We start from the raw sequence: 15,868 nt of genomic DNA, 5'->3' as shown, positions 1-15,868 counted from the left end.
GATGGACTTGTAATTTTCACCAGGCTTATTCTTTTTGGTGCCATTCTGGTCACCCTCATCCGTCCCCTTCCGCTTATTGCTCCCTGCCTGATTATTCTTGGTAGTGGGCTGAGTCGTGGCTGCAACATCTTCCATCGCTCCAGTGGGCTGAACAGGGGTCTAGCTGGTTCGTGCGTCAGCAGATTGTGCCTCCTCCAGATTTATCTAATCCTGAGCCTGAGCCAGGAATTCATCTACACTCTTAACTCATTTTTGCTAGAGTTTTTTTTTTCCATAAATTACCTCCTACTGTGATCCCTGTCCTCATAGCCATGAGCATGGAGCTATCATCAACATCCCTAACTCGTGATGCTGCATTGGTGAACCAATTCAGATGTGCCTTCAGGGACTCACTGAGTTGTTTTTAATGTTAGCCAACGAATCAACTTTAATGCAACTTCCTTCGCAGCTCAAAACTGTCTCTTAAACTTGGAAAAAAGTTTCTTCCACGAGGTGATTGAATGTATTTTGACTCATCGAACCACAACCTGGTTGGTCCAGTCAGTGTTGTGGGGAACAAGATACATCTTAAGTCAAATTCGACGTTTTGAGCCATCATTAATGTGTTGAAAGTCCCGAGGTGGTTGGACGAGTCAGTGTTTCCATCATATGTGGGCATGACTGGCATCCTAAAGCCAATAGGATACGAAGCTGCCACAATGTTAGGAGCAAAAGGATAACATTAAGGCCATCTGTTCATCTGTTCTTCGACTCTTTTTCAAGATAGGAGTTTCTTCATCTATTCTTCCATTAAGTCCACTCGCTCGAGGGTTGGATCCTTGGCATCTAGGTTATTCGAGAGCTGATTATCAGCCCCCATCGTGTTGTATGCGTTAGATGAGTTATTTTCCCTCCAAGCTTGAGCTCGGTTAGATGGGACATTCTCATTGTCGCGTACAATAAACGGATCTAAAATGGGCCGAGTATAACTCAAATCATCATGGCGAGCTGGATATCCTCTTTGTGAGTTCAGATGATCACGCAAGTCAAAATGTTGGTTGGAACGAAGGCGTTGTGCAGAGCTCAAGTGATTCCTTAGGTCATTCTCATGCCTGCCTCCACTCTGGCTCTCTGTCCAGTAGCTTCCATCAGCGAAGTTTACAGCTTGTGGTTAGGATCGATGACCTGGATTATTAGCGCGAGGCCATGGGATATAAATATCCTCTGAGGGGGGAGGATTTCTCCTGCCATCCCCTCGAGCTGAAGCATTCCTTTGTGGGCGAGGTGGAGTTGGATGTCGAATTGGTGACGGAGGATGTCTTATTGGTGAACTTATCCTTGTTCCATCGGGGCGCACTAGATTATCTCGCCCTTGGTCTACTCCAACTTCTCGGGTTGGAGGCAGGGCCGTTCATTTCTCCATGTCGGAGGCTCTGGCCGTGGCACGAATCGATTTGCTGGGATGTCTCGTATCCTCGAATTTGTTCCAGCTTGCCTAGTTTTGCTAGACTGGTTCCTGGGAATGTGAGTTGAATGATCGTTCCTACGAGGGTTGGTAGGTTGAGCATTTTGTGGCATCCGTTCGGAAGGTTGAGTATTACCCCATTTCCTTTTGTTAATTATTTCTAATTAGACCTAGTACTATTGTTTTCTTCCCAACAAAAACCCATACTAAACTCAAACAGAATCGAAGTAAAAAGATGAAATTTAAACCGGTTATAAAGATACTTACAGTTTGGTTTTTCGGTCGAGAAAATGATAGCACCACCGAAGGTAAATAACCTCGAAGCTTTTGGAAAATGAGGGAACGCATAAAGCTCTGAAAGTATTTTGAGAAGAAGGAAGAGGAAATTTTTTGAATGCAAAGGTGGTAAGGTTCAGGTCTGGTTCTCCAATTTATACGTAAACTTCGGGAGCCGATCTAGGCCACACTATTAGATCAGTTCGAGATCCAAGGGCTTGGGTTAAATGAACCAAGAAGCGACAAAAAATTGAGAAGACAGTTGTCATAATACTTGAAACCCGAACTGGCCCCTATTACAGACTGACATGTGTCTCGCACTCGAGTGAGTGGGTAGGCATGTTTTCACATAACAAAATCCTAAAAGCCCCTACTGTGCGTGTCAGAAGTGACATCGTGCACGAGCAGGAGCTTGGGGGGCAAATGTTGCACCTCAAAATATATACGAACTAAATTACTTAGCACGGGGTACGGCTGGCAGACAAGCGTATAAAGAAAGCGTACAGATAAAACATCTAGCTAACTCTGGAGTGAGCAGCTCGAGTCAAACTTGACAGCTTATGACAACAAGATAGTCTCTAGATCGTCTCTTACGCCAACAACTTAGTTTGAGATGCGCAATAGCCAAATCACCTTCGTGAAACTCTGAACGTGACCCGTGTCAGTTCAGGTTAGTTCTTTGACATCCAGCTCGAAGGAAGTGTTCAGCTTGCGGAAGTCTGACCATGACGCACAGTGAAGGATCCCAAAAGACTCATAGATTCCTTATACACTCATTAATGCTCAAATATTATTTTGTATTTATTACCCGATATTGGGGGCATAGAATCAATAGGCAATATTGTATTTATGTAAATGAGATGTTACCCAATAATGTACGTTGTCATATTTATGCACGGTTACCAAAAATTTTCCAGACAGAATTCCCTATAAATATAGGGGAGAATGGACAGAAAAAGAGAGAACATTGGGTATACTGAAACTTTGGTGAAATTGTGACAGACAATTTCACGGTGAGAAATAAATAGATTAATAAGAGTGACTCGTGGACTAGGTGGATTTTAACCACTGAAACACGTAAAATGTGTGGGTGGTCTTAATACTTTTTTATTTATCCAATTACGGTTTAGCAAAAGCCTAATATCTCTATTTTCAGATTTCTTAATCTACTGTTGACAATAAACCACGTCAACAACATGTGTGCTACATGCCCAGTCACTGTGCTAACTAGCATGTGATACATGTCACAGACCCAGTTTGTTCAATTCAAATTTTAATTGCTAAGAATTTAAATTAATTAATTTATTAAATAATTATTTGAAAGATATATTTTGATTTGATTAAAATATTGATTAAATAATTATATCCTAAACCTAATTCATTCGTGACTGAGTCTAAATGGTTAGATTAATTTAGATTTATAAAAATCAAATGTTGATCGTAAAAAATATGAAGCGATTGATTTTTCAATTTTAGAGAAAACCTGAAAAACTATGATACTCTCTGAGAGTCTTGTCTTCTCCAAACCTCTCTTGATCTTATGTGTTGAGAACATCAAGAGAGCTTAAATTTTTTCTATAATATCCTACGTGCCCAACACGTCCTTGTGTGTTGAGGAATGACTCGAAAGATTTTGGTGTGAATCTCAAATTTGTCTCATTGGATTGGATGATCGTTATTGTTTTACGAAAAGATAACAAAAATTCTTGATAGGCTACAAGAGGTATGATTCCATCTTTTGAGAATTTTGATTTAATATATGGGTATGTACGTGATCTTGGCTTTGGTATTGGTTAAATTTGTAAAGTCATTCTTCTGCTGCACACTTTGATTTACACAATCAATACTTTCACCATCATCCTCCGACATTTGTGTTGGTAACTAGTTTACCATATGCATAGCGGAATGCACAGGGTGGTGAGCCTAGGGATTAAAAAAAAATTATTCAAACAATCTTTAAATAACTAGATCCATTAACATGCATACATTAATCAAGAATACAAAAAAGATAAGGAATTTTACCAGTTGTAGAACTATCAAGATTCCTCGCTATCTTTTTGTACCTCCTATGAACATCCAATCCTAAGCAGTCTCCAAAATACTTAGACCAAGATCTTCCAAGATGTATCTCTACACCTCAAGATGCGAGTGGGCACGTAGAGTTATGGTGAGAATTTTAGTGATTCTCAAGATATTCTCAACACATGAGATCTTGGAATTTCAGGTCTGAGATAATTTTCAGGGATAGAGAAAAATAATACGATATTTATTTTTCTCTCTGTGAAACGTAAAAGACTTAGAATTCTCTAGAAACTATTTTTGTATCAAATAGTTTTATAAAAGAATAATAAATTCAAATTATAAAATAATTATTAAATAATAAATTAAATAAATAAAAATATCCAAGATCCAGTCTTGGTAGTTATTACACGACAATCACAGTGCAAGCACTCTGATTGGCGTGTAACACATGCCTTTTTAAGAGCATGTGTCTTAACCAATTTTATTTATTTATTTATTATTCAATAATCTATTTATTCAAAAATATTGAAAATATGATAACTAATCTTATCATATTAATATTTAATTAATGAATAAAATTTAAACTAATTCAAACCAAATTTGAATTATCCGAATTATCTTTTCACATTATTTAAATAAATAAAACTAATTAATTCAAAATTAAATATTCTAATTATTTAAATGCCAATTTCGAAAATCACAATTATATTTAAATAATTATTTTAAAAAATTCAATTAATTAATTAATAAAATTTGAAAATTAATATATTAATTAATTAATTTATCTCAATTACATATTTGGCCCTGAAAAATTTTTCTTCCAAATATACCATTTCTCTGATTTTTCCTAGTTTCAACTTTTACCTTGAATAGTGTTGATAGAGCCATCTCGACGACCTAAGGACTCAAGCTCTAATAAATTTAGATTATTAATTAAATATCTTTTATATTGTAGTCCGTGTTTTCACCAAAGGATACATGACATTCATTAGAGGAGTAATTAAGCTCCTCAAGCGCTAATGAGGTTTCGTACTTTGATCGGACCGGACGCGGATGTCTCAAAGTGAGGCCATGCCCCGAGGTCTGTCATTGAGGCGCAGATTTCTCAAGGCGAGGCCACGTTCGGTGACCCATCCCCAAGGAATGGGTACTTCAAGTGAGGCCACGCCCCGCGGTCTGTCCTCGGGGCGCAGATGTCTCAAAGCGAGGCCACGTTCGGTGACCATATCCTTAGTATGGATGTATCAAAGTGAGGCCATGTCCCGAGGACCATTCAGAAGGTCATCGCTCTCTTCCTTCGCCAATCTCCCACGGCTAGGATTCTCGTCCTCAGACCTAGAGTTGTTACCAGGTGTCAGTCGCCGCAACTATGGCCCACTAGATCATCTGACAACTTTTAGCGAGCCTCGATTAGGTGTGTCGAGTTTGTACCCTCGACAATCGGCATTTCTTACAACGCCGCCTGACATGGGCGAATGTGCGTCGTATCCTGACATGGTTAGTGTAATGACCCAAAATCACTGATGGCTGTCGTATACCACAACAAATTTAACAATGATTTTTCTTTCAATACTTCCAATTATTTCAGTATAATAGCAAGCATAGGTCGAACCCACAAGGACTATCGTTCACTTTATTATTCCATAATTAACACTACAACTTAAAAGGGGATTTTGATTTTTAACTCAAAATTAAATAATATAAACTAGAAAGCAAATAAAGATTGATATTACGATATTAAGAAACAGTTAAAGGTTAATCTCCACCCTCAACAATCATTCATAATCACTAATAATAAATATTATTCAAATTTCTCAATTAAACTATTAACCCCGCAGATAATGCTGAAGCAGACAATTATCTCAGTCTCCCTATTATAAGTAATCAAGGCGAAGTGCTCAATAATTAACTATTTTATCTAAGCAATAAATCTATGAAGCATACAATCTATTTAACTTAGATAAAACATTAAGTCCTATGGAAACAAGTTAATCTAGGCAATAAATTAATGAAGCATATAATTCATTTAACTTATGTTCTATTTTTCATCACAATGAACAATTCTTTTGACATAACTATCAATTGCAATTTATCACATACATTTAGAATCATAAACTATTAGGTGAGTAGTAATTCTAAGATGACAATTGAACAATGTAAAACCTTAATTAGTTGGCCACCTAACAAGAAATCACAAAATTTATAGCATTCAATTAGAAAAATAGAAACAATTTAATATTGAGAGAAATTAAAGAATAATATTTATTATCAACAATCAAGAATTCATGTCTTGGATTTTGAATTAACCCTTAACCTAAAAAGAACCTACTCCATAATAGTAATCATAATCACAAACATAATTATAATTAAGATTAAGGGAAGAAAATAAACTAGATTGATGAACAAAAGTAATGTAGCCTTGTAGTATTCTCTTCAGCCCTTTCTGAGTCTTTTTCTCTCCTAAACCGTAATAAAAACTCTCTCAAAATTAACCCTAATAATCATTTATAGTCTCAATTAAATTCTAATTAAAAAGTAATAAAAAAATCTGAAAACGACGTCGCAAGCCGAGGCCTGGAAAATGCGAGTCGCGACCTAGAACAAAATCTATGCATAAATTAGTCACTCAGGCAGCGGCCTGAAAAAATTGAGCAGCGGCCTGTCTGAAATTTTTTTCTGAAACTCCAATTCCATTTAAAGTGCCGCGGCCTGATTTTTATGGGCCGCGACCTACCTTCAATTTCTTCAATTCTTGATCTTAGATAGCTTGTACGTTGCCGCCACTTCAACATTTCAATCCCGAAAGCTTGGAATACTCCTAAAACTTTATTTTAACTACACTTGCCATCAAAATGTCAGATTTATCATCATAAAATGCAATGTAGAAAATATGTTGTAGAATCACAAAACTAAGTTAAAACTATTAAAAATGCTATCATAACACCATCCAAGCATAGAAAAACTTAACAAATATTAATACAAAAATGACCTTATCAAATTCCCCCACACTTGAATATTGCTAGTCCCTTAGCAAAACACTAAAATAACAAAATAAAAGGAAAACGAACTAATCTAGACTCACTAAACAAAGGTCTTGTCAAAAGCTTGAATGTCTCTGAGAATCACACAAATAAGTAATGCCAAAACAATTCAGATTTTTATACTCTTTAGAATTTCAACTCCATATGTAATTTACCATTTGATTTTCAAAAATAATTTACTATGCACTTAATCACAACACCAACTCAAATGCATCAAATTTAATCCATACTTGTCAAATCATTTTCTTTTAAATCAGTCCCTATATACCAAAATATTTTTCAATGAAAAGCATCCACTCCATAGACATTAATCAATAATTCTCCACTAATATAAACACACAATGATAAAAAATCAAAAGGTCTTTATAGGCTTGTAATGTAAGGCTAAGGTTAGTGGTAGTTGAGAAAGATACATTTAAGCTCAAATCACACCATATCATACATCAATTTCATTCTTTGAACTTGCCCCAAATTTTCCCATACAATTCAAGAAATCCCTATTTTTTTCTTACTCTTCTTTCCATAATGATCTCACTATTTCCCCCACACTTATACTTTTGCAAATTTTGCATATAAGAATTTTTTTTCTCTTTTTTATTTTCATTGCAAATCATTTTTTTTCTTTTGTTTTTTTTTATAATAGTCCAAGGAGAGAAATAAAGATCATACACAAATTATAACCAAACAAATAACCCATAAGTATTCCTCTTTTTTTTTTAACAAACCATCCCACAAGATCAAATCATATATATAACCATGGTGCAATGGGATACAATAAAGAAATATATATTTTTTTCAATGAGGTATAGGGTCAAAATTTTCGGTTCATAGAAGAAAAGTAACAGTCGTCATGGCTCAAACATGGGAAACTAGGGATTATCATATAATAGGTTGGCTTGAACTACTCAAACAATCTAAAAAACTGCCTTAATCATCTTCCTAATCATGTGTACTTATGATTTCGCCTCAAACAATTGATCAATGATTTCTAGAGTGGTTGGGACTTCAATTTTTTTTTTCAACAAGCATAAATCTTTTCCAACACATTTAAGTGGTGAATTCAATCATGCATAGAGCGAAAAAAAACATAAATCAAAATAGCAATTCACATAGGATACAAGCACACAAATCATACAAAATTCCTCATTGTCTAACATCACTTTAAGCACAATTCAAAGTTTCATCATCGACCAATGCTTTCAACAAGACCAACACAACTGAACTAAAATTAAAGACAGATACTAAATAAAACAAAAATAACAGAAAGTTAACAAAGACATGAAAAAACAGAAAATTTCCTCCCCCCACACTTAAACAGTACATTGTCCTCAATGGACTGATGAAAATAGAAAATAAAGTGAAAATAGAAGAAAGAAAAACTCCCTCATAACAAGTTACTCTTCGGGAATATTCATATCTGCAGCGCTAGCAACATCCTCATCATCAGGGGCCTGATATGGCACCATGGGCATGGGAACCGGTGGTGGGTATGGCTGCAACCAAGTAGGAGCAGGTGGATATCTAGACATATCCACATTCAAACGACCTTGATCCATCCTATAACAAATATCCTGATAGCTCGCACATTCCATAAACCTCTGGTTATGATCCAGGATATGCTGAGTATTGGCTCGAATATCAAGTCGGCCATAATAAACCTCTTGTTCCAAAGCTTGCAAACGTTGTTGAGTGGTTCTTCTACTATTATTCAGAGGGCGAACATGCGCCGGAATAGAAGATTGGCCTTGATCATTAACTTGAATAGCGGTTTTCCCCTTCAATCGATCAAGGGTATTGTGATCAATAATGCACAATGGATGCACTTTGTCTTCAGACTCATCCCAAGGAACACCTGCCTTCTTACATAACGCAGTGATCAATGAGCGAACATAAAATTCATTCGTTACTTGGCTCATACTTCGGATGATGGAACCATGAATAATTTTCCCCACATTAATTGTTTTGTCAGTGAGAATAGCATAAAGGAGAATTTCCTCATGAATATCAACGTGACCAAGTTGGGCTGTCGGCATTAATTTTGCCCCCATGAACCGCTGCCAAGCTTTTGTATTGCTATCTAGATAGGCAGCTTTGATGTAACGAGGAGACCCATTATTATATAAATTTCATACAGCACCCGGCATTGTAATTTCATCAATAATAGCTTGATGATTAAAATTATCTTTAACCGAACCATATTCATCACGTTGAAAGTGGGGTAGCTTGTAATAGCTATTAATATCAGATGCTTTGAATGACACTTTCACACCTCTCACTTTCACCTTGTAATTTTCATGAGCCACAACGTTGGCATAAAATTCACGAACAATAGACCAATGCCAGGTTCAGGATGAGCACACAATTTTTCCCAACCCCGAGACTCAATTTGATGCATGAGGAAAGGTTGATCATGATGCATGTGAAGATCAAATCCTCGCTCAGGGACCCACGCCTTGTCATGAGCAATGGCATTCATGTAACTCTCATAGGCCTCGATGGACACAAACCTTTGAGGATCATAAGGAATTGGCGTCGATGAAGAAGCTTGATTCCTATTTGTCTTTGGAGCCATGGCTGTCCAAAAATTAAAAAAATGAAAAACAAGAACCCAAAAACACCATTGTTAGTCATTAAAAGATTAAGAGAAAAACACCACAATGGCCAACATTGATCCATACCAAAGTTTAAATGCCCCCAATTCTGGGGTCAAAGTGACACAATGCATCAACTCAACTCCTACATAACAAATTCTAACTCACCCCAAGAACACTCATACACCAACCATATACTCCATTCATCACAAGCTTTTTATCAAACACATAGAGTGCAGAAAAATACCATCTCCACAAATTATAGACCATGAAGTAAAACTTCCCTAAAAATCATAATGTTCATGAATTAATAATCAAAGTAATGCAAGAGACATTGATTACCAAAATAAACAACCACACAAATATTTCCAAAATACACCACATTTCAATTGTTCAATTAACAAAACAAATACTTTTCACAATTTGAAAAAAAATTGATCAAAGAAAAACTTACTTGATGAGAGCAATGAATGTGAATGCAAACCTCCTTGGATTATATATATGAAATGTATAGGAAATGCATAAAACAAAATGGGATGTGTGAATTTCAGATTAGTGTGGGGGAATAAAGGTGGAGATGTGTTTATGGAATAATGGAGGAAGAAAGAAAGAAATGGGTAGAATGAATTAGGGTGATGGAAAAAGAAATAAAGAAAACAAGGGAAAATGGAGGAATTGATGTGGGTTTTGTGATGAGAATTATGGGAAAAAGAAGAAAGAGGAATGAGGGTTTTCGTGGTGATTTTTAAAGGAATGATGAAATGGAGTTTATAAATTGAAAAGGTGCTGAAATCATAAGCCGCGGCCTAGGAAATGTGTGTCGTGGCCTAAACCTGACGCTTTGTTGTCTTCTTTTTTTTTTTTTAAAAAAAAAACTTCGTGTGTCGCAGCCTGCCCTGAAGCTATTTTCTGGAAAAAGTGTTGCGGCCTATGAATTACGTGCCGCAGCCCGCAAAGCCTATTTGCTGAAATTCTGTTCGTAGGCCGCGGCTTGCAAAGTGCGTGCCGCGGCCTACGAAGCCTCCTGAATCATCGTCATTGTTTTTTTTTTTTCAGAAAAGGGTCGTGGCCTATGAAACCTCTTGATGCATTTTTTTCTTTTTTCCTCGTAAAAGGGCCGCGACCTAGGAAAAATGTGCCGCGGCCTGAGTCCCTTTGTTTTTTCGAACTTTTTCATTTTTTTTTCACGATTTTCACGGTTCAAATTACAGAAATTAAACTAAAATTACCTCAACAAAAACAAAAATAAAAACATAATGTTCAATTTAAATAAAGAAAATAATAATGAAAATAAACTAAATTACAAAGTGACTAAGTTTATCGTCGCTAGCTCGACTTAATGCTTCATTCATCAACATATACCGGGTCAATGAGGTGAATCACACCAGCTTGTTCTTTCTCCATGGATTCATAATATGGCTTTAATCTCTGACCATTCACCTTGAATGACTTTCTGGTACTTGCACTTACAACTTCGACCGCTCCATGAGGAAAAACCTTGGTAACAGTGAACGGACCTAACCAGCGAGATTTCAACTTCCCAGGAAAAAGTTTAAGGCGAGAGTGATACATGAGAACTTTCTGCCCTTCCACAAAACTCTTTCAAAGAATATGTTTGTCATGAAAAGCTTTCGTTTTCTCTTTGTAGATTCTCGAGCTCTCATATGCTTCATTGCGTATTTCTTCTAGCTCATGCAATTGAAGCATTCGTTGTTGTCCTACAGCAACCATGTCCATGTTACACTGCTTTACAGCCCACCAAGCCTTATGCTCTAGCTCTACCGGTAGATGGCAAGGCTTCCCATACACCAACCGATATGGTGACATACCGATAGGTGTTTTATATGCTGTACGATACGCCCACAAGGCATCATCAAGCCTTGTACTCCAATCTTTCCAGTTTGGATTTACAGTTCTCAAGAATCAATTTGATTTCACGATTAGAAACCTCTGCTTGCCCGTTGGCTTGTGGATGATAAGCAACTGTCACCTTGTGAGTTACACTATAACGTCAAAATAATGCTTCTATACTCTTGTTACAAAAATGAGTGCCTCGATCACTAAGTATAGCCTTAGGTGTACCAAAACGCACAAAAATATTGGAGCGAATGAAATCCATTACTGATTTTGAATTATCCATTCTAGTTGCAATTGCTTCCACCCATTTAGACACGTAGACCACTGCCAAAAGAATATATTCATAGCCGAAAGAGGATGGAAATGGTCCCATGAAATCCATACCCCAAACATAAAAAATCTCAAGAATTAAAATAGGAGTTTGAGGCATTTGATCCTTGGCCGTTATGTTACCAACTCGTTGACAACAATCACATGCCTTACAATAAGCATAAGAATCTTTGAAAATTGTGGGCCAATAGAAACCGTTTTCGAATATCTTACGAGCTGTCCTCTTAGGTCCAAAGTGTCCACCACAAGCATAAGCATGACAAAAAGCAAGGATGGAACAAAGTTCAGATTCAGGTACACACCTTCGAATGATTTGATCTGTACAATGCTTCCAAAGATAAAGTTCATCCCATATGTAGCGGCGAGCATCATGCTTGATCTTGTTCCGTTGTGCTTGTGTGAGATCACTTGGTAACTCCTTTGAAGCAAGGTAGTTTACAATGTCAGCATACCAAGGAATAACTTCTTGCATGGCGAGGAGTTGCTCATCCGGAAATTTTTCTTCTATTGGCAAATTATCTTCATCTTGAATAAGACGACTCAAGTGGTCCACCACCCTATTCTCAGAACCCTTTTCATCTTTTATCTCCAAATCAAACTCTTGAAGAAGTAGAAGCCACCGAATCAGCCGAGGTTTGGCTTCTTTCTTTGCCAATAGATAGCGAAGAACAGCATGGTCGGTATAAACAATCACTTTAGTTCCAATCAAGTATGACCGAAACTTTTCCAAGGCAAAAATGACCGCCAAGAGCTCTTTTTTAGTGGTGGAATAATTAAGTTAAGCATCATTAAGAGTGCGAGAAGCATAGTATATAACATGAGGAAGCTTGTCAACTCGCTGCCCAAGAACAGCACCCACGACATAATCACTTGCATCACACATGAGTTCAAAAGGTTGCTCCCAATTCGGTGGCTGAATTATAGGAGCTGTAGTCAAAGAATCTTTTAATAAGTTGAAATCCACTAAACACTTTTCATTAAACTCAAACTTTACATCTTTTTGAAGAAGGTTGCATAGTGGTGTGGAAATTTTAGAGAAATCCTTGATAAATCTCCGATAGAACCCAGCATGCCCAAGGAATGATCTCACTTCTTTCACAGTAGTTAGAGATGGTAGAGAACGAATTAAATCAATCTTTGCCTTATCGACCTCTATTCCCTTGACTGAAATCACATGACCCAAAACTATACCTTGGTTTACCATAAAATGACATTTTTCCCAATTAAGCACAAGGTTAGTTTCAATACACCGCTGGAGTACCAAAGTGAGATTATGAAGGTAGCGATCAAATGAGTCACCATAAACACTAAAATCATCCATAAAAACTCAATGATGTTTTCAATATATTCTGAAAAAATGCTCATCATACATCGCTGAAAAGTGGCAGGAGCATTACATAACCCAAACGGCATACGTCGGAAAGCAAATGTACCAAAAGGGCATGTGAAGGTTGTCTTCTCTTGATCTTCAGGAGCTATAACAATCTGATTATATCCTAAATAACCGTCAAGAAAACAATAATAAGGATGACCCGCTGACCTCTCAAGCATCTGATCAATGAAAGGTAATGGAAAGTGATCTTTACGGGTTGCCGCATTCAACTTTCGGTAGTCTATACAAACTCGCCACCCAGTTTGCATTATTTTTGGTACCAGCTCATTTTCATCGTTCTTTACCACTATGATTCCAGACTTTTTTGGCACTACCTGAACTGGACTCACCCATTGACTGTCTGAAATTGGGTAAATAATACCCACACTAAGGAGCTTCAGTATCTCCTTTTTCACAACCTCCATCATAGGTGGATTTAATCTCCGTTGCGCCTCACGTGTTGGTTTAGACCCTTCTTCAAGTAAAATTCGGTGCATGCACATAGAAGGGCTAATCCCCTTAATATCAGCAATAGACAGGCTGTTATATATTCTTGGAGTACTCTCATTAATTTTTCTTCTTGGACTTGGTTAAGATTTCTTGCAATTATAACTGGAAGTGTCTCGTTCTTCCCCAAGTAAACATATTTGAGATGCTCCGGAAGTGGCTTCAATTCAAGTGTAGAAGCTTGAACAATTGATGGCTGAAATTTCTCATTAGAAATCGGTAAATTCAGAAATGCAACCTTTTTAAAAGTCTTGTCAAAACCACTATTGAGTGTGGTTATGACATCCATGATCTCATGAGAAAAATCTTCATCGGTTAACACAAGATGCTCTCTCAATGCAACCTCCAAACAATCTTCACTATGCAAATCTAAAACTCGTTGAGAAAGGATATCCAACACATCAAGAGAGTAACAGCATGTACATCACTTGGATACCTCATAGCCTCAAAAATATTAAATCGAATTGTCTCCCCATCAAATTCCATGGTCAATGTATCGTCATGCACATCAATCTTAGTCTCGAAGTTTTCATGAATGGTCGCCCAAAAAAAATTGGAGTGGAGCATGGAATAGATTCATCTTCCATATCAAGAACATAAAAATCAGCCGGAAACACCAATTCATTCACTTGAACTAAAACATCTTCTATTACACCCTTGGGATAAGCATTCGATCTATCAGCAAGTTGAATAATCACCCCTGTTTCTTCAAGTGGACCAAGATTCAATTAAGCATAAATGGAGAATGGCATGACATTGATAGAGGCTCCTAAATCCAACATACAACGCTCAATTCTTTTATTACCAATAGTGCAAGGGATAGTAAAAGTACCAGGATCTTTACACTTTGGTGGAAGCTTCTTTTGAAGAACTGCAGAAACATTCTCCCCCACACTAAATTTTTCATTACCCCTCAACTTACGCATATTAGTGCACAACTCTTTCAAAAACTTGGCATAGCGCGTCACTTGTTTAATAGCGTCAAGAAGAGGAATATTCACTTCTACCTTTTGGAATGTATCAAGAATTTCCTTGTCAACCTCTTCCTTTTTAGTCTTCTTTAGTCTACTTGGGAATGGAGGTGGGATGACAAAAGTAGGCTTAGGGTTTAGTTGTGTAGGGGTGGTTGGCTTTGAAGGAACATCTTCATTAACTGAGCAATCAACTTGTGGCTTGGATGAAAATTTACTAGGCATTGGAGGACTAGGTGGATCATATTGCGTCCCGCTTCGCAAAGTTACTACACTAGCATTCTCCTTGGGATTCATCTCAGGTTATGAAGGTAATTTATTAGACAGATGAGCTTCCAACCTATTATATGATGTTGCTAATCGTCCCACCTGATTCTCCAAACTTTTGATGGAAGCTTGGGTGGTTTGCTGAAACTGAAGAGTATTTGTAGCAAGTGCATTGATTAAATCCTTAGTAGAGGGTTTGGCACTTGGTGGTGCAGCAGCTTGCAGTGCTTGTGATGGTCTAGGTACAAAATTATTTTGAGACCGCTGTTGCAAAGTGAAACCAGGTGGTCTCGCAGATGTAGACTATGGAGCAACTTGTTGTTGATTCCCATAACGAAAATTTGGATGATCACGCCAGCCAGGATTATAAGTTTGTGAAAAGGGCTCATAATACATCTAACGTAATTGACCAGGGAAATTTCCTACAACATTAACACCCTTAGTTTCTCCCTCAAATAGAGTAGGGCAAGTATTAGTAGCATGCCCCACAACTTGACAGATTCCACATGGCCTCACCTGTTGGCCTAAAGCTAGTTGTTGTACCACTGCAATTAATTGAGCCAATTGTTGACCCAACTGATTCGCATTAGAGGTGCTCACTTCATTAGCTGATTTGGGTAGTGGAATAGGATTTTGGCGAATGCCAAACTGTTGTGAGTTAGCAGCCATATTAGAAATTAAGCTCCTGGATGCAGCAGAAGTCTTATCAACTAGTGCACCCCCACTGGCCGCATCAATCATACTCTTATCCAGTGATTGTAATCCTTCATAATAGTACTGAATGAGGAGCTGTTCACTTATCTGATGATGAGGGCAACTAGCACACAACCGCTTAAATCTCTCCCAATATTCATACAAAGATTCTCCTGTATATTTCCTTATACCATAAATCTCTTTCTTGATGCTTCCAACTTTAGATGCTGGAAAATATCGTTCTAGGAACATAGTCTTCATACCATTCCAAGTTTCAACAGTACCAGGTGGAAGATAGTACAACCACTCTTTAGCTGCATCCTTTAGGGAGAAAGGAAAAGCTCGCAGCTTAATTTGTTCTTCAGTCACTGCAGCAGGTTTCATACTAGAACAGACAATATGAAACTCCTTCAAATGTTTATTCGGATCCTCACCAGGCAGCCCATGGAAAGAAGGCAATAAGTGGATGAGGCCCGACTTCAACTCAAAGTTTACAT

The 15,868-nt window shown here is 37.3% G+C and overlaps 1 non-coding gene across 1 annotated transcript; it reads left to right on the top strand.

The window, feature by feature from the left end:
• The first annotated feature begins 15,477 nt into the window (after positions 1-15,477).
• LOC133793346 (small nucleolar RNA R71) lies at positions 15,478-15,584 on the top strand. Its single transcript, XR_009874792.1, has one exon. It is a non-coding gene; the product is annotated as a small nucleolar RNA R71 (small nucleolar RNA).
• Positions 15,585-15,868: the final 284 nt, after the last annotated feature.

Source organism: Humulus lupulus, chromosome 7 (genome assembly GCF_963169125.1).
Source record: "Humulus lupulus chromosome 7, drHumLupu1.1, whole genome shotgun sequence".
NCBI lineage: Eukaryota > Viridiplantae > Streptophyta > Magnoliopsida > Rosales > Cannabaceae > Humulus > Humulus lupulus.
Note: the sequence above shows the minus strand (reverse complement) of the source record. Positions and strands in the feature narration are given on the sequence as shown.